Source organism: Apium graveolens, chromosome 9 (genome assembly GCF_009905375.1).
Source record: "Apium graveolens cultivar Ventura chromosome 9, ASM990537v1, whole genome shotgun sequence".
NCBI lineage: Eukaryota > Viridiplantae > Streptophyta > Magnoliopsida > Apiales > Apiaceae > Apium > Apium graveolens.
Genome location: NC_133655.1, coordinates 145,018,100 through 145,038,702, shown reverse-complemented (window position 1 = coordinate 145,038,702; position 20,603 = coordinate 145,018,100). Strand labels below are relative to the sequence as shown.

Below are 20,603 nucleotides of genomic sequence, written 5' to 3'. Positions count from 1 at the left end.
TATAATATATAGGTAATGTTTGTTAACTATTTTTTCTAATGTTTAGATTGTTATAATTATATCAAAAGCAGTTTTTATTAATTGTATATTTTATTTTCACATATTAGATAAAAAAATAAAAAATAATTATTAATAATTCATTTGCAACCTCTTTTTTTCAAAAGATAAATATAAAATATGAATAAAACCGTTAAAATTTAAAATAATAATAAAATTTTATTTTTCAAATATGATTAACCATTCTACCTGATATTAAAATTTGTTACGGACTCAAATTAGAGATGCTTGTAATAATTGGTCGGCAAAAACAGGCTTTAACGTTTGTATACCAAAGTATTTAATTCCTCCTCCCAGCTCGTTGTAAACGCTGAATAATAATGTTAGTAAATGGTAGATCAGTAGTCGGACGAGACTTTGGGAGTATTCAAAGAGAAACCAAAAACAGTATGCTGACTGCACATGCATAATAGATACGCATTATACAGCATATGATATAGAGCATGAAAAGCAAAGACAAAGAGTGGTTGAAACAAAGAAAGGATTAAAGAGGGCGTGTCATGAGAAACAATATTTGAAATGTCGCTTTATATATGTTGCTTAACGCCACGGCAGCACGCTCTAGCTTGTCATTTTTCTCTTCACAACCTTACGTTTCCCTTGAGATATTTCCCTCATAATATAACCCTTAACAAACATTTCACCGACTAGTCAATTATTGAGACACAAATGGAGTGCAGTTCATCTGTGTATGAAACTCTCAAGCTCATCCAATCTCATGATCCTTGTTCCAAGATTTATGCTGCTAAGGAGATTCGACGTTTAACTGTCATCGCAACACTTTCGTCGTCGTTTTTACCCTGCTATCGAGCCTTTAGTCGACATGCTTCGTTCGGACTGTGTTAAGTTCAATCACTCTGCTATTCTTGCACTCCTCAATCTCGCCGTCAAAGATGAAGCGTACTAACTCTATCTCCATACTTTAAATAAACACACATTGTTTACTTGAATTGCATATTTCAATTACTGTTGGACTACTATTGATACCTTTTATAAAATTTCAATTGTTTTCAAAGCCTGGTTAGAGTTTGTACCTATTGTGCTACCTGATTCGGTCAAGAATTACATTTTCGTTTTCGGAATTTTCACTATGAAATTATTTGGAACATTAGACACACAACAGTGGCACTTTCTGAAAAGAATATTAATCAGAAAGCAATTTAATATTTGCTAAGATTGGTTTAAGTTATCTGGATGGGTCATGTTGTGATGCCACAATAAGGAATACAGATGTTATTTGACTTGGCCTTTTTTTATTTATAGCATCAAATTCTTTTTATATGAGTTGTTTAAGTTCAATGGTGGGTTTATCCTTGGTTAACTTACAACTGGTTCATTTTTCTCATTATCTTCCCCTTCAGCATTTCACTAGCAAGAATGGAATCTTATTCCTTCCTTTTCTTCAAGGTTTTTGTTTGACTTAATTGTGTGTTTTTTCTTCATGATAGTAGATTCTTCGACTATGTTATCGAATTTGCCAGCTATATCAAAATAAAAGCATTGCTCGGCAGGACTTTAATTCCTTGAATCCGTTCATGCCCTGTTCAAATTATAATTTTTTTAGGAAAGTCGAGAGTAGCATAGGACTATGATCCATTTGATCTTTTCTCTTTCCTTTGGCGCCATGTTAAGATGTTATCATGATATTGACTGCACTAGCTTGGTCAGTTTTGGTCAATAAATTCGAAGAATTTCAGAAGTTATCATTCCGTCCTTATGCTCTTAGTGTGCAAGTTGTGAGTATTGTGCAAACAAATTATTCTTGTACTCTTGTGCTATTTGAAACAATGTTTTGTTGAGGTTCTAGTTATAAACATGAGTTCACTTGGTTACCTACCTTACACTTGCAAATCAGTTTACTGTCATCATTTAACTTTCTCAAGTAATTATCCTGTATATAGGTTTTCCCTATGAAATTGTTTCAGTATATCTTTTCTATCCAAAGTGCTAACTAGCCTAAAGGTCGTTCCGTAACTTCCGTTACTAACTCCAAGTAGTTGAGTACTATACACTTTGGTTCTGTAATAACTGTTCAAATTCTATAGAATACCAAGTCTAAAATGTGATGATCCATGAAAGTCTGTAATTTTAGAAATCTACATCAGTTTTATATTCAAGTAACTAACAATAACGAGGTGCTTGAATGTGATGCAGCAACAAAATTAGGATCATTGAAGCCGGTGGCCTGGAACCAATTATAGGTTTTCTGAAATCAGAAGATCATAATATGCAGGAGCATGCAGCTGCTTCTTTGCTAACATTGTCTGCTTCTTCAGTCAACAAACCAACCATTAGTGCTTCTGGGGCCATTCCTCTTCTTGTAGATATCTTACGAAATGGAAGCCCGCAGGCCAAGGTTGATGCTGTTATGGCTCTTTATAATCTCTCCACTCTCCCTGACAACCTTAATTTAATTCTTCAAGCACAACCTGTTCCTTCTATAGTAAACTTGCTGAAGACATGTAAAAAATCTTCCAAACTAGCTGAAAAATGTATCGCACTTCTAGAAACAATAGTTCAATTTGACGAGGGCAGAAATGCATTAACATCTGAAGATGGTGGAGTACTTGCAATTGTTGAAGTGCTTGAGAGCGGATCTCTTCATAGCCGAGAACATGCAGTTAGTTCCCTTCTGATCATGTGTCAGATTGATCGATGTAAATATAGGGAACTAATACTCAGAGAAGGCGTAATCCCGGGTCTTCTTGAGCTCACTGTCCAAGGAACATCCAAGTCCCGGCCAAAAGCAAAAACACTTTTGCAGTTACTGAGAGACTCTCCTTACCCCCGGTCTGAGATTCAGCCCGACACACTAGACAATATTGTATGCAACATTATATCTCAAATTGACGGCGAAGAACAATCTGGGAAAGCAAAGCAGATGCTTTCTGCGATGGTGCAGGTCAGCATGGAACAGAGTTTGAGACAATTACAACAGAGAGCCATGGTATGCACCTCTGCTGATATGCCTGATTACTAGCTATGCTTCTCAAGTTTTATTCGAAATAATCCTTCAACGAATTGTCTTTGAGGATGCTCCATCTTGTTTTAATATTTTTGGGCACCAATAAGAGGTGATAGTTTTTGCCAGTCCAGGTCTACACCAGGGTACCAAGTGACGGGTTGTATTAGAAATTTGCTTTTTTTAGTACTCCTTTTTATTCCATCTGTTCTTCTAGTTGTAAATCACCCGTTATAGGCATAATGCATATTTTTTTTAGTTAAACATACTCTCACATCCAATTAAAATATCTTATATCTTTTTTGCGGTTAAACATACTCACGCACAAGTTATAATTTTTAACATTCTGTAAAAGGAATAGAGCTCACCACTTGTGCGATCCGGCGGGTTAAGCACTAAAACACCAGACACTAAACCGGCACAAAATAGTAACGAGCCGGGCCCAATCCGGGTTCGAACCAGGATATATAGAACCGTATTCGGTATTGTGATTCGCGAGCTCGCGCGGGCCTTGCGGGCTTCTTCTTGTGGTTATGAGCTTTAGATGCACGAGCAGATGATTTGATTTTACTTTCTTGTTTCAACAGTTGGGCTGATTTTTTTTCTCTTAGACCCCAAATGTTTGTAGTCTCCACTTTACTATGCACATGCTAAACAAAAGTTAAATACATTTTTTTATTAATTAAAAAAGGATTACCAAAATATAACCATTACCGAAAAGTATATACTAAGTAAAATATTGGATTAATATGATAGTAGATCGACCATAGACGTGCGGGCCTGTGCGGGTCGGATTCGGTCCCAAATTTATATTTCTATATTCGTAATCGGCCCTTCAGTTTTAACGAGTTGTGCGGATTTGAACTGGTCTGGTTCGGGCCGAATAAATCGGGGGTCGTACGAGTCGGTCCTGAAATAGCGGTTCAAACTCTCATAATTGGTCACCTCACCTCTAATTCCTATAGATACCACTACACAAGATGTTGGATTAGATATTGAAGGGAAAAGGAAAATTATTATTATTTTCATCCACTCTCATTTTAACATCTCTCTCCCTCTTATTTTTTTTTATCTCAAGAGTAATCTGAATAAGAAAAAGGTCTCTAAAGAAATGTTCCATGTTTTACTCACTCTCATATATTATTGTGTGGTAAATGTGAATGCATTACCTATTAGTTATGGGCCCAATAAAACCCCCCGAACGAAGGCCCATTTGACAATTATACTATTGGGCCTTCGACCCCAACAAGTTCATAAATTGAAGGCCCAATCAGCTCAGCGGATTGAGGCCCACTTCTACTCCAACCGTTAGGATTACACAATCGTAACGTCCCCTTTTCACTCCTCTTCATGATTAAGGTGTAACGGACGAAGCATTGATGGCAAGATCTGGTACAAAAACCCAGAAAAGTAAGACATACACAATTACACACTCATTCTCTCAAATACTCTCTACTTTCTTGTATTCCTTAAACCCACTTTACAACCAGGTCTTATTCTCACGCCGGAGGTGAATCGGGGGGACAATCCCTCGCATTCTCTTACCTTTCAGGTAGCAGCCAAAGGCAGTTCCTAGGAGGCTGAAGACCGTTCACTCAGTCCGAAAAAGATCTGGGCGTAATATTTGGCGCCGTCTGTGGGACTACAAGTATTACAAACGAGATATCGAGACAATGACACACACAATTCACGAGCACTCACCACCACCTGGTTTCCCTCCTCACGACGGGGGACAGACGTCCTCCCTGGTGGACGCCGATGGAGTCATCAAGTTGACTCTTGAAGAAGAGGCATTTCTCGTCAAGATCCGTGCAGGAAAGTTAGTCGTGGAGAAGGGCAAGGCAAAAGATGACCAAGCCAAGAAAGAAGCAGAGGCCCAGGCGAAGCGAAGAGAGGCCAATGCGCTATGACTGAAAGCCCTGCAGCTCTAGAGGAAAGAAATTGAGCTACAGGAGAAAGCACTGCGCGAAGCATTGCAGGCTGATGAACTAGAGAAAACCACCAAACAAAAGAAAGACCATAGGGGGTATGACGAAGAAGATGAGTTTGACTCTGATTCGCACCCCAGAAGGAAGCGAACAAGGCAACACTTTTCATTTGATTTGAACGAAGAGCTTGATGGGTCCCGAATCAGGCTCACTCTCCTGGAAAAGGCTATGTTTGGCGACAAACGAGTCTACCGAGAGCTGATTATGACAGAAAAAATCGATCAGTACCAACCTCCCCCAAGCGAGGAAGGCAATTCCCAAAGATGAATGAGTTTAATGGAAAGGGCGATCCGGAGGACCATTGCAAAAAATATGAATTGCTAATGATTGGGATGGGGCATAATGACATCATGCTCTGCAAAATATTCAAGACCTATCTGAAGGGATCGGCCTCGAGGTACAAATCCCTCAAACCCAGGTCCATCGGGTTGTGTGAGCAGCTGAAGAGAAAGTTCTTAAAGTACTACTCGCATCCATTCCAAAAGGAAAAAGGACACTGAGGCCCTGGTCCACTGTAGACAGAGGGAGAATGAGGAACTAGGGGTTTATTTGGCTTGATTCAAGGAAGAAGCTAGAATGGTCACAAATCTGGACAAATTCAAAGCTATGGGTTTCCTTACGGCGGGGCTAGACCCCTACAAAGGTAAAAAACACTTTGCTCCTCCCTTCAAGATTTTCCCCCCAAATCCCTAAATGATATATATGTGAGGGGTGAGAACATTCGGCGGAAGATGGAAAGTATTTGGGGTTACAAAGATTCCCGAATGGATGACAGATTGAAGCAAGCAGAAAGATACGAAAGATCAATATCTGGGAATGACCGTAAGGAGAGCAGGAAGGAAGGAAGTAAAGAAACTGATCGTGGGGCCGAACGGCGCCGAGATAGAGATTCGGCTGTATTCACCCCTCTAAATGCGCCAATCTCCAAGATTCTCCATGAGATCAAGGGAAATCTTGGGTTCGTACGACCAAGCAAGATGAAAGTCCCAAACCATAAGAAGAACCCCGACAAGTACTGCGATTATCACAGAGACAAGGGGTATAATACTGATGAATGATACCATCTCAAGAAGCTAATTAAACAGATGATCACAGAAGGAGAACTTAATCAGTTCGTCCGAGATCTAAGAGACAGACTGGGGCCGAAGGATAATCAGGAAGAACCAGAAGATGAGGAGCCCGAACAAAGAGACATGATAAGGGGAGAAGTGAAGGCAATATCCGGGGGCAGTATGCTGGACAAGAATAGTAAGAAAACGAAGAAGAAGCATGCCTGACAAGTGTACAACCTCTATCGGTTCGGTCAGTCGAAGCCCCACATGCCTATGACTTTTAGTACAGAAGATTATGAGGACGTCATTCACCCACATGAAGACCCCCTTATCATCAACCCTCTCATTGGACAGAACAAAATTTGGAAGGTGCTTGTGGATACTGGCAGCTCGGCCAACATACTGTTCCACAAGACTAATTGTAAGATGAACTTAGCGGGATAACAACTTGAAACCTGCAACGAAGCACCTCTATATGCCATAGGGGGACACCCGATACAGTTTGAAGGTATGATAACTTTTCTCGTCCTTTTGGGTAAATTGCCATATACTGTTGAAAAGCCAGTAAAGTTCTTCGTGGTTCGGATCGAGAGTTCGTATAATGCTATTCAGGGAAGACCGTTCATGTCAACCTTTGAGGCAGTAGAGTCAATACCCCATCTCAAGCTTAAATTCCCAACTGAGAAAAAGGGTAGGAGAGATGAGGGGTGATCAGAAAACCGCCCGAATTATAATATTAGAGGACTTGGGAAAGATCAGGCTTATGAGAAGCCAGATGAAACTGGAAAGAGAAAAAGAGTCGAAGCAGAGCCCAGTGGGAGCAGAGAGACCGTGAACATCGAGTTGGAAAAGTTTGGGGCGGATCTTTCAAGTCCGATCGCTGAGCCAGCCGCCGAGACAGAAGAGGTTGAGTTATATGCAGGCCATTCGGGCAAAATGGTTCCTAATTGGGAGAAATATGGAGAGAGATTTAAAGGAAAATGTTATTATAGTAATTCGGCAGTACCATGATGTGTTCGCCTGGGGGCCAGAAGATATGCCTGGTTTGGATCCCAAGAAGGCTAAACATTGCCTTAATGTAGAGCCCAAGGCCAACCGGTGAAGCAGAAGAAGAGGGCTTTTGCAGCTGAACGATAGAAGGTCATCGAGGCCAAAATGGAGAAGCTGTTGGAAGGTAAGTTTATAGAAGAAATTGAATACCCTGACTGGTTGTCTAACATGGTGGTCGTTAAAAAATCCAATGGAAAGTGGAGGATGTGTGTGTACTACACAGATCTTAATAAGGCTTGTCCAAAGGACCACTACCCCCTACCCAGCATCAACCAACTGATAGAAGCCACGACCGAATACCAGGTACTTAGCTTTCTTGATGCTTTCTCTGGTTATCATCAAATTGTCATGAACGACAAGGATGTGCCCAAGATAGCATTCATAACTTCGAAGGGAACTTATGCTTATATCAAAATGTCCTTCGAACTTAAGAACGCTGGAGCCACATTCCAGCAAATGGTGAACAAAGTGTTTAAGGAGCAGATCGGTCGGAATATGGAGGCTTATGTGGACGATATGATCGTAAAGTCCCTGTTCCAAGATCATGCCGAGGATTTAAGAGAATGCTTCGAGACTCTTCGAAGAAATAACATGAGGATCAATCCGAACAAGTGCACTTTCGGGGTGTCAAATGGAAAGTTTCTAGGCTACATGGTCAGTGCTCGTGGGATAGAGGTGAATCCGGAGAAAATCGAAGAAGTTATCAACATGGAGGCCCCTAAATGCACAAGAGATATCCAAAAGCTTACCGGCCGATTGGCCGCCCTTCGGCAATTCATTTCCAGATCAGACAAAAAGGCGCTTCCTTTCTTCGTCGTGCTTAAAGGGTCAAAAAATTTTGAGTGGTGGCCCGAATGTCAAAGGGAGTTCGAGGAAGTAAAATAATATCTCACCAAAGCACCACTCTTAATGAGGCCTGATATGAAGGAAACACTTTAGCTCTACTTAGCTGTGTCTGACAGAACACTGGGAGCAGTACTTGTGAAAAATCATGAGGTAACCAACATCCTGTTTTCTACATATCTCACGTCCTTAGGGATGCAGAAACAAGGTACCCAATGCCAAAAAATTTGCATATGGGCTGGTCATGGCCTCCCAAAAATCACAACACTATTTCCAGAGCCGAACGGTTCAGGTTGTCACCGACCAGCCTTTTAAGAAAATTTTTACAAGACCAGAATTTCGGGAAGGGTCGTGGCCTGGTCCATCGAATTGGGGGAATACGACCTCGAATACATCCCCCGAACGGCGATCAAATCTCAAGCCTTGGCATATTTCATGGTCGAGTGCACGTTTTCCGAGCCGTAGGATCTTACATCGGAAGAAAAAGTCATTCAGACTTCGGGTAAATGGAAGCTTTTTGGGGATGGTTCGGTCGCCGGGAAGAAGTGTGGGGCAGGTTTAATACTTTCCAGCCCCGACGGGTTTGAAATATGTCAGGCTCTATGGTTCGACTTCCCCCTCACCAATAATGAAGAAGAATATGAATCCCTTCTTGTAGGAATGGAGTTATCCCGATCCTCGAGGCAAAGCACATAAGGGTGTTTAGTGATTCCATGCTAGTAGTCAAGCACTTCTCAAGAGAATATGAAAAAAGGGACCCTCAGACAAAGGCTTATGCCACTAAGGTAAAAGACTCTTCTTTGTCATTTGAAACTTTTGAGCTAAGTCAAATAGGCTGGGAAAACAATAGTCGGGCGGATTCCCTTTCCAGGCTAGCTTCAGCAGAGACATAGAGCCTAACCGGTTCTATCTACCTCACCAAATCCAAGACGCCTTCGATCGAGAAAAAAGAATGTCTTGAAATTCACCAAGGCACCAATTGGATGACTTTGATTCTGAACTTTCTGGAAAAAGGAATCCTGCCTTTGGACCGAAGGGAAGCCCTAAAAATAAAGTACAGGGCATCAAACTACACTCTCATCAACGGAAGAATGTATCGTCGATCCGTTAGCCAGCCCCTCTTAAGATGCTTAAATACTGAAGAGCAACATCAGGCCTTAGAAGCGATTTTTGTGCAAGACATGTCGGTACCTTAACAAGAATAAGATAATTTGTCAACCCTAAGTAAGTTGTATTGTTATATTAACTTGTATTTTGTACTTGTAATACTTAAAGTCTGTAAAAATGTCAAAAGAGCAGACTTGAGTCTTTTTCTATAAACAGTGTCAAGCCTAAGAATTCTATCTGGAAGAAGATCAAGAAGATCATGCCTCAAAAGAATTATGAAGTAGCTTGGAGTTGAATAAATCTGTTTTAGGAAAAATATTCTAATTCAGCATCTCTACAAGTCACAGATTTAGTGTTATAGAGAATTCATTCGAGAACTCCAGAATGACTTATAGAGAACTCATGAAAGCTTATAGAGAACTCAGTGATATCGATAAGCCAAATTGAAGACATGAAGATTGGAGATATCGACAAGTCATTTCTTCATTAGAGAACTTAGAGTTATCGACAAGTCAACATTCATTAAAGAACTATGAGTTATCGATAAGTCAAATTCCACTAGAGAACTCAGAGATATCGATAAGTCAAAATTCACTAGAGAACTCTGAGATATCGACAAGTCAAATTTGACTAGAGAACTCTGAGATATCGACAAGTCAAGAAGCCACTAGAGAACTCAGAGTTATCGATAAGTCAAAGTGAAGATAAAAAGATTAGAGATCTCGACAAGCCAAATTCTCTTATAGAGAACTTGAGACCTCTACAAGCCAAATTAACTATAGAGTACTAGAGATCTCGATAAGCCAATATAATTATCAAGATGTCAAGTTCTCTGCAGATCAAACTGGAGATCTTGAGGTAAAATCTCAAAGTACAAAATTGCAGATCAGTTCAATATCCAAGATTAACAATCAACAAACAATCCAAACAGCTGGATTGACAAGTCTATAAAAAGCAGCTTGAAGAATGTGCAAGATCAATGGTGAAGATTAACTAATAAAGGAGGATCAAAGTAAACATGGGATGCTAAAGATATGCTAAGCCAGAAATAGAAGATATACTTTTCTATAAATGGAAATGACAAGTGACTGTTTACAAAAGTTAACAGCATGTCTTATTGTACACTGTGTAAACCAGCAGTTAGCTGAGTTATAAAGTTAATACTGGTCCTTTGTTTAGTTGCAACAATTTAGAAAGAAAATCTCGTAACTCTCTCAAGAAGAAGCTTAGCTCTTTATCAACAAATAGCCTAGAAATTTTGTAGCAAAACATTCTTAATTTTAATATAAAATTAAGTAAGTTTTGAAAATCTGTGTTCTTTATTCTTGCAAGTTTAATTTCTGCATGAACACACTTTCACTACAAGATTTAATTTACTTTGTTCAACCATAATATATTCAAGAAAAGCTTAAAAACAGTAAAACACATTCACCCCTCTCTGTGTTATTCATTTCCTAAAAAGTGGTATTAGAGCAAAATCTGAAAGTGAACAGATTCAAGATCTTGGAAGAATGAATACACAGAAAATCAGTAGCATCAAAATTCCTACCTTTGACAAAGCTAACTACACTCTTTGGAAAAAGAAAATGTTGTTGTTTGTCAGGATGGCTAATCCACTCTATATTCAGATTCTCAAAAATGGGCCTTTCACTCCTATGGTTAGAGTTGAAGAATCAACAGATGGTGATATGGTCATTCCAACTCATTATGCTCCAAAAGACCCTTCTGAGTATACTGAGCCTGAAAAGGAGAAAGTTTCCCTGGATAGTGGCTTGCAACTGATATTGATTGAGTCACTTGACAATGTAATGTACAACAACATTGTCAACTGTAACACTGCCAAGCAAATATGGGAAAAGACTGAGATACTCTGTGAGGGAACTGAGGAAGTTAGATCTAATGAAAGAAGGATACTGGTTTCACAGTATGAGGTTTCATGGCCAAGCCAAAGGAAAGTATAACAGATGTGTTTGAAAGGTTCAACAAGCTGATAAATGACTTGCAGCTCCATGACAAATACTATGAAGCTGAGGAGGTGAACTTGAAGTTCTTGCTTACTCTCCCTGATCATTTGGAACAGAAAATCTCAGCTATCAGGGAAGGGAGAGACTTGAGCAGAATAATACTCGAAGTTCTATATGGAATTCTCAAAACATATGAACCAGAAATAATTTAAAGGAAATTATTAAGTTCTGGTCAAGGACATGTTGTAGATGGCTCAAGTGCTTTGATTGTCAATAAAAGCCAAACATCAAATGATGAGCCAAAATCTCAAACTCTAGTTGCTTCAACAAGTGAGCAAAGAATAAATGATTCACAGGAACAGGTCATTCTGGAATTGGAAGAAGATGAGTTCTATACTCTTGATGAACTGGATGAGCTAGATCAGTCAATGGCCTATTTGGCTAGAAAATTCTCTAACATTAGAGTGAAGAAACCAAGATTTTTCAAGGGTAAAGGACAGTCTTTCAACAAAGACAATGGCTGGAAAGGAAAAGGGAAGTACACTTCTGACTGCAAGAATGGTTACAAAACTGGATCTGTTGACTGATCTAAGATAAGGTGCTTCAACTATAATGAACTAGGCCATTTTGCTACAGAATGCAGGAAACCCAATAAAGCAAAGAAAGACAAAGCTTATCTTGAATTGGAAGCAAAGTATGAAGCTCTTTTGAAGAAACAACAAAGTAAAGCTTATATTGTAGAGGGTAAAAGTTGGGATGATTCTGAAAATGATGAAGATGAAGAATTTGGAAATTAGGCACTCATGGCCTTGGAGCAAGGTGAATCATCCTCATCTAAATCACAGGTACCAACTCTTACCACCATTGATTTAAATGTGAGTCAATATAAGGAAACTGTAGTGAAGATGAGCACATAAATGTTTCACATTCACACAAGCATGGTTGCTGCTAATGAAGTGAGCAGACTGACAAAGATAAATTAGAAGCTTGAAAGTGAGAAGCGAGAAACTGAATTTTTGTTGGTGGAGCTTGAAGCTGTAAAATAAGAGAATGCTTATCTCAAGAACAAGATCAGGTGTGCAAATGAAATTGAAGCAGTGCTAAGGGAGAAGCTGAAAAAGAATGAGGTGAAGTTGAAGTCTTTCAGAAATGCAAATGATCCCTACTCCTTCTGTGATAAGTTTAATTGCATTCCTTGCAACTTGAAAGTGATGAAAAGTTGTTACAAACTGAGAGTAAACCTCAAAGAAACAAAAATTGGGTCTACAACAGAAAGGTAAAATGCTCAACAGTCAATGAACTCTATTTTATCTGAAGCTACTCATTCTACTTCTGCTAAATCAGTTAACAAGAAGAAAATACCCAACACTGCTTGGGTTGCTAAACACACTTAAAACTCATTGTGTGCAGGGCAAAGTGAAGAAAGTCATCTAGATCATAGATAATGGACGTTCCAGGCATATGACAGGTGATAAAGCCCTGCTATCACAGTTTGAGGAGAAAGCCGGCCCTTTGGTGACCTTTGGAGACAACAACAAAGGATTCACAATGGGATATGAAAAGATTATTTCTGAAAATATTGTCATTAAAGATGTAGCACTGGTAACTGGTCTTGAAGTGAATCCTCTCAGTGTTAGCCAATATGCAGACAAAGGATTTGAAGTTTTATTCAACAAAGAAAAATGCACTTTTATCAGCAAAAAAACTGGTGAAGTTGCTATGAAAGGAGCAAGGAAAGGAAGCCTGTTTGTTACAGACTTAGACTCAACAAATAAGGATGGAATTTGTTACTTCTACAGTAAGGCATCAGAACAACAAAGCAAGCTATGACATAAGAAATTGTTTCACTTGAATTTCAAGATAATTATCACCTTGGTCAAAAAGGAGTTAGTAAGAGATATGCCTAAACTGGAGTTTGCTCAAGTTGAAGTTTGTGAAGCTTGTCAGAAAGGAAAAATGAAAAGATCAAGTCACAAGTCAAAAACTGTGAATTCTATAAGTGTACCATTGTAACTTATTCATATGGACTTGTTTGGGCCAGTAAATGTCTTATCAATTTCAAGAAACAAATATGCACTTGTGATGGTGGATGATTACTCAAGATACACTTGGGTAGAGTTCATGCACTCTAAAGATGAAATGTAACACCCCCAGATCCGGGGTCGGGAATCCGGATCATCACGGTCTTTCTTTCCATAAATATCACTTAACTTAATTAAAATAAATAACCTCATGCTGTGACCCCACAATAACACACACCACAACATGTTATAGTCTCAGAGATGAAATTGAAATAATTACAAGTCCTTGAATCCACAAATTAAAAGTTATTACAACCTAAAATGATTACTTAATAAGTTTACAGTTAATTGCCATTATCTTCCATAAGTTATAATTATACATAATTGATTCCCAAAAGTAGAATGCCTGGTTTACAGATAGATCTACCTCTGCAGCTATAGCAGCTATGATATCAACGGGAAGACGCGGGACGCTTCCCACGCTCGTGTGCTAGGTCTGCTTGAGTCTGACCATCCTTCCTAACTGTTGTTGTGTGATGAAGAAATGAAGTAAGAGTGAGCATTACAGCTCGCAAGATAATATATAGTGTAATCAATAATGCAAGTATCTAAATAGATAACTTACTGGAAAACTTTATCAAGTGTAAGATAATTACTTACTGGATATAAGCTTAAAGGAAGATGAAGTTACCAAATACTTCACTATACTTATATCATTTTAGAAAACTACTTGGACTACCACTGTTCAAAGTATAATAAGTTTTCGAAGTTCGTCACATAGGTGAGACTACAAGATAAGACTTGAGTAGATTCAATCTTTTAATTATCATTTGAAAGAAATGAAGTTACGAGATACTTCATTAAGTCCCGATATATATACCCATATATATATATCTCTCTTATATTTCCTGAAAACCTCTGTCATGTAAAGTATGAACAGAGTTGTAATATCCAATAAATTTGGAAAGAAGAGAAATTTGACATAAACCTGATATCTCGCTGATCAGGCAAAGATACCCATTAAGTAACATTTTCTACTGTAGATGGATGAATTCCTCGCCGGTCATCACCCTGGCCGCATTAGGACCTCGCGCTAGACCGTTACCCGGCCACTCACGCGAGGATGGACTGTCACCCAACCTCTTACACCTTCATAGACCGTACCCCGGCCTGTCGCTTATGCGGACTCAATTAGATGGACTTACTTCCCGAACATTGTGCAAGTAATCAAATTGTTTTCTCAAAACAGCAACCTCGTTGTGAATATAAAATACACCACAGAGCCGGATCCCTTAGATTGTTGAGCGAGTATTCAAGTCCCCTTCAAAAGGAAGATCTTAAATTTGAAAATGAGTTTTGGGATCCTCTCTAACTTTTAAAATCATTTTGAAGACTCGAAAACATTTTAAAGAATGTTTAGAGTAATGATGATTTAATATAATAAATCAGTCCCGATATATTAGAAAATATCTGAATATTATTATTTAAATAATATTCCCCTAAGGATAATCTTTATAAAAATAATTGAAGTAGAAGTTTTAAAACTCATACTTGAAATAAATAATAAATGACAAAAGATATACTTATATGAAAGTACAATTTTTATTTGAATAATCGAAAATAAGTTTGATTATTATTCAAAACTATCGGATATACCTTATCCGATTAATAGTTATAGAAAACTATATATATATATATATACATATACTATACTCGGGAACATCGACTCCCGCTTTAGAAAACTTTTCACCTTTGGGTCCCCTATACTAAGGGTATATGCAACTACTGCTTATCTCTAGCAAAGGTATTATGCAGTTTATAATCAATTGAATTGATAACAAGGTATCAAGATTACGAAACAGGACTGCATATATATCATATCAATATGATCCGATATATCACAAGATTTGCTAATAACAATCATGCACTTGTCGCAAGATAATGCATATACATATATACATCACAACAACTGTTATACGGGTAGAAAACTTACCTGAGCGACTGGGGGTGGTAAAAGGCCTGGGGCGAGTCTGGTAACCTATAAATAACATATAAGTTGGAATTAAACCACGTTCGCTTAAGAAACTAGTCTTTAACCAATTAGACCCTAATGTTCGCTTTTGCGTTTAACGATTCACATAAGTCGCTCGAGTACCCTCGGCTCAACCATTTTTAATAAATTAACCGTTACGAAATTTAAGGCGACTCTTTCGCGAATACTCTACCAACTGACCTATTAAACTTACATAATTGTTTCATACTCCAAATAGTCATTTAAGGACCTTAACCAAGGTTTCAAAGTAAGGTGAGGGGTAATAGTTCGTTCGCGAAACGCCGTTACTTAAAACGGTCATTTCTCCTAAACAGTACATCGAATTCAAGAGAACCACATATCAAAATGAAGCTTACGACACGATCTAGCTGAACATGGAAAATTTACAGATTAAACAGTTAGCTATATGTACCGAACACTAAGAACAAACAGTGGTATGAAAATGGGCATTACGACGGCTATGTTTACACGATTACCAAGTTTTAAACCACTTCAAACAACCACAAATCAACTCACAACCATCAATACAACCAACCTTCATCCAACCCTTACTACATAAGTCCATAACCTCATGATTATCCAACTTATTCAATCAAAAACAAGAGCTACTAACTATACTTAAGGTTCATTAACTATAAACAAGATTCAATCATAAAAATCACTACAAACCCAACCAAACTTTAAGTAAACAAGCATCATGCTTCTCATATACTATATCAACCAAAACCATTCCTAAATACTCAAAAGTAAAGCTAGGGTTTGAAGTTTATACCTTCTTGAAGCTTCCTTACACAACACAAGAGCTTTGAATGCCTAAAAGAACCTTGATCCTTGCTTGTATAACCCTAAACTTTCATAAAAAATCAAGAAAACTAAAGTTATTTCTTGAAAGTTACTATTCACCATCTTCTTCCTTGATTTATTGGAAGAGATTCATGAGGAATTGGAAGCTTAAACTCCTAGGATATACTTATCTAATCATCAAGAAGCTAAGGAATTTACCTTGGATTTATTTATGGAGTGAAGTTTGGATTCTTGAAATTTTCTCTTCCATGGAATGAAGAAGTCGAGAGCTAAAGCAAAGTCAACTCCCCTTCTTTTTTGTTTTATGAAATTATGCTTGGTTGCTTCTCTTTTTGTCTTAGCAATTGAGTTAACTTTTTACCATGGTTAATTTTACATGGTCCAAAATCAACCAACAAAGCAAAACCCCTTTGTCATGCTTATGTCATCAAGCTTGTATCATCTTTTTAACACTTGTCTTTCCTTTATGGTGTGATGACATCATCATCCACTAACCTCTTTGATTAACCCTTAATTACTTGGCTAATGACCGCTTATCTGTTATACGGTTCGCTTAACTTTTGTCCTCGTTTGTCGTTTAAGGGATCATATCCGGGATCTTATTACTTGGGTTGCCCTAAACCTTTCTCAATATTTTATATTTCTTTTATGATACTCTCTTATAATCCTTGAATTTAAATCCTTTTAATCATGTTACCTTATACTCAATTCTTTCGGTATCTGGTGGATTTTCGGGAAAATCAAAGTGTTCGAATTTGGATTCTGACGATCTTTACATACACTAATATACCATATAGAGTACTAATAAGATCTCAGAATATCAATAAAAGAACTCCTACATAGTGTGGCATGAAAAGTTTTCTTAATCAGCAAAATCATAATTCATAAGGGTTACAAAAGTCCAAAAATTTTGGGGTTATTACATGAAACTCCACACATCATCATTGAGCACAACAAGAAGATAGAAAAATAGGCTGCAGATCACAATTGTGTCAAAAGATTGAGAAGTGATAATGGAACAGAATTCAGAAATGCAACATTGAGTGAATTCTGCAAAAGTAAAGGCATTGTACAAGAATTTTCAGCTTCTAGAACACCTCAACAAAATGGAGTAGTTGAAAGAAAGAACAGAACATTAGTTGAAGCTGCTAGAACAATGCTGCAAGATGTCAAGTTGCCAACAAGTTTCTGGGAAGAGGCTGTTAACACTGCATGTTACAATCAGAACAGATATCTTATTAACAAGGCACATGGAAAATCACCTTACTCAATCATGTCTAAAAGAAAGCCTATTGTAAAGCATCTTCATGTGTTTGGAAGCAAGTGTTACATTTTGAAAGATAACTCTGAATATATGGGAAAATTTGACTCAAAAGTCTTTGAAGAAATTTTTCTGGGATATTCATTGGAAAAAACAGCCTACAAAGTTTATGTGATTGACCAAAAGAAGATTATGGAAAGCATATATATGACTTTTGATGATGACAAGTGTCCAGGATTGGAATGTATTGATGATAATGAAGCTGAAGCCCTTGTATTTGAAAACCTCAACATTGATAGTGATTCTGATGGGAAATATGAAGTTGATGCACAACAGAAGACAAATGAAGAGTCTACTGAACAAGAAAATCATGGAAATGGAAGCTCATCTCAAACACCTGAATTTGATAGCACAAACTCAAGGGGAGAAAGAGAAGAAGGATCTAGCAGTCATACCAATAATGAAGAAAGTGATGAAGGCACAAGTCAACAAACTCATACAAGAAAGTGGGATAGAAGTCACACTAGAGAAGCAATAATTGGTGATCCAACTATTGGTGTGAGGACTAGAAGTGCAACTGCAAATGAGTGCCTACATGCATGTTTTCTGTCTCAAGTAGAGCCTAAGAAAATTGATGAAGCTCTACTGGATCCTGATTGGATATCTGCCATGCAGGAAGAGATGAATCAGATTGAAAGAAACAAAGTTTGGGAATTGGTTCCTGCACCAAAGAATAGAAGCATTATTGGAACAAAATGGGTGTTCAGGAACAAAATGGATGAAAATGGTATAGTTACCAGAAACAAAGCAAGGTTGGTTGTAAAAGGCTACTCACAAGAAGAAGGAATTGATTATGATAAAACTTTTGCTCCAGTTGCAAGACTTGAAGCAATAAGGATTTTTCTAGCATTTGCTGCACACTCAAATTTTAAAGTGTATTAAATGGGTGTCAAGAGTGCCTTCCTGAATGGTGAGCTAGAAGAAGAAGTTTATGTGCAACAGCCACCTGGCTTTGAAGATTCCAAATTTTGTGTACAAGTTACTCAAGGCTCTATATGGACTAAAACAGGCACCTAGAGCTTGGTATGACACACTGTCAGAATTCCTACTGAAGCATAGTTTTACTAGAGGTGCCATAGACAAGACTCTCTGTTATATGAAACATGGTAAGGACATGATCCTAGTTCAGATCTATGTGGATGATATCATCTTTGGTTTTACAAATGAGAAGCTTTGCCAAAGATTCTCTAAGCTTATGCAAAGTGAATATGAAATGATTATGATGGGGGAACTAAGTTACTTTCTTGGACTTTAAGTAAGTCAAAGAATTGATGGGATCTTCATCAGCCAAACTAAATATGTCAAAGATTTATTGAAAAAGTTTGGCATGGTTGATTGTTCACCTGCACCTACACCTATATCTACTGTAACAAAGCTGGATGAAGATAAAAAGGGCAAGAGTGTAGATATTTCAAGCTATAGAGGGATGATTGGATCATTGCTTTACTTAACTGCAAGTAGACCAGATATCATGTTTGCTACATGTCTATGTGTAAAATTTTAAGCCAATACAAAAGAATCACATTTGATGGATGTAAAGAGGATTTTCAGATATTTGAAGGGAACTCCAAACTTGGGATTATGGTATCCTAAGGGAACTGGTTTTGAAGCTGTTGGTTACACATATGTAGATTTTGCTGGATGCAGGGTTGACAGGAAGAGTACTAGTGGAAGCTGTCAATTTCTTGGACAAAGACTTGTATCCTGGTATAGCAAGAAACAACAATTTATATCAACTTCTACAGCTGAGGCTGAATACATAGCTGTAGAAAGTTGTTGTGCTCAAGTGCTTTGGATTAGAAATCAGCTAATGGATTATGGCCTAGTATTACACAAAATTCCTATAATGTGTGACAATACTAGTGTTATATCTATAGTAGCTAATCTAGTTAATCATTCTAGAACCAAGCACATTGATGTAAGGTACCATTTTATTAGAGAACATGCTACAAATGGTACCATTGAGCTCATTGTTGTTCCAACAGAAAAATAATTAGCTGGCATTTTTACTAAACCTTTGGATGAAGCAACTTTCACTAGACTTGTAGGTGAAATTGGAATGCTTAATTCTTCATCCTAAGGCAAGAACTCAGCTAATGTTTTGTAGCAGATTAATTTCTAGTAAATCAACCTTTATTTGATTTAAATTGGAAATTAACTGAAATGGGAATTATAAATATTTCAGAAATCTCTGCATATTTATTTTTCAAAATTTAAAATTCAACTTGGAATTTTTCAAATTCTGAGTAAACTGCTCAACTGTTAATTTACATCCTTAATATGTAAAATTAACACAAGGCAGAATTACAATGGTCAAAGGTATATGGAGAACTGAGTTCTCGATAAGTCTAATTGACTTCTCGACAAGTCATTTTAGGACTTCTCGAGTGAGTTCTCGACAAGTCAATTTACTAACTTCTCGAGTGACTTTTCGATAGGCTTAAATATGACTTATTGATAAGTCCTTGTAGAGTTCTCTAGTAGTGTTCATTCACAGAGTTCTCTACAAGTACAAATTTTGACTTATCAATAACTCAGAACTGAAATAATTTAATTTAATAAATTATTTTGGTAAAATACTTTTGGAAAATTTATTCTAATTTTATTTTGAATTTATTCAAATAAAATTTGAAATTAATTCAGTCCATTTCTGGAAAAACGGGGTATTTATTTGACATCTCGATAAGTCAATTTTCAGTTCTCTATAAGAGTAATTTAAAATGACTTTTCGATATGTTCTTCATTTCTTAAAATGACTTCTCGATAGACAAATTCCAAAGGTCTATTTTTGAGTTCTCGATAAGTCATTTGCTTTTACTACAAATACCTAGACCTCTCGATACATATATATACTTATAATTTTCGAGTTCTCAAGTGACCTAGCCCTTCAAGCAAAAACCGATTTCTCTCTCAGTTTTACTGCTTTCTCAAAAAAATTTCTTGCCCCTTCATTCTCATCAATCAACAATGGCACTCAATATTGCAAGAGCCTCTATTCCAGAGAAAGGAACCAATTACCTCGCTTTTACTGATGCTACTCAAGCTCCTGACAGTTTTAAGGGGTTTGTGAAACTTTTATCTGAGTCTTATCTTGCAGGAGCTTTGACTGCAAATCCAGTCCTGTACCTAGATGTGCTACATGAATTGTGGACTACAGCAGTAGTGAGGACTGATGTAAATGACAATTCTCTTTCTATGGTGGTGACATGTACAATTGGAGGCCAACTGATATAATTCAATGACCAAGATGTGAATAGAGCTTTGGGGCTGCCAACTGAGAATCTGGTGGAGGTTCCAACTCCTGATGAGCTAACTGAGTTTATGGACTTCATCAATTATGGTGGAAGAATCAAATGTCAAGCTTAAACATGAACAATCTAA

General features: G+C 37.6%; 1 pseudogene; it reads left to right on the top strand.

The window, feature by feature from the left end:
- The first annotated feature begins 605 nt into the window (after positions 1-605).
- Positions 606-3,317, top strand: LOC141682891 (U-box domain-containing protein 45-like; annotated as a pseudogene).
- The last annotated feature ends 17,286 nt before the right edge of the window (positions 3,318-20,603 follow it).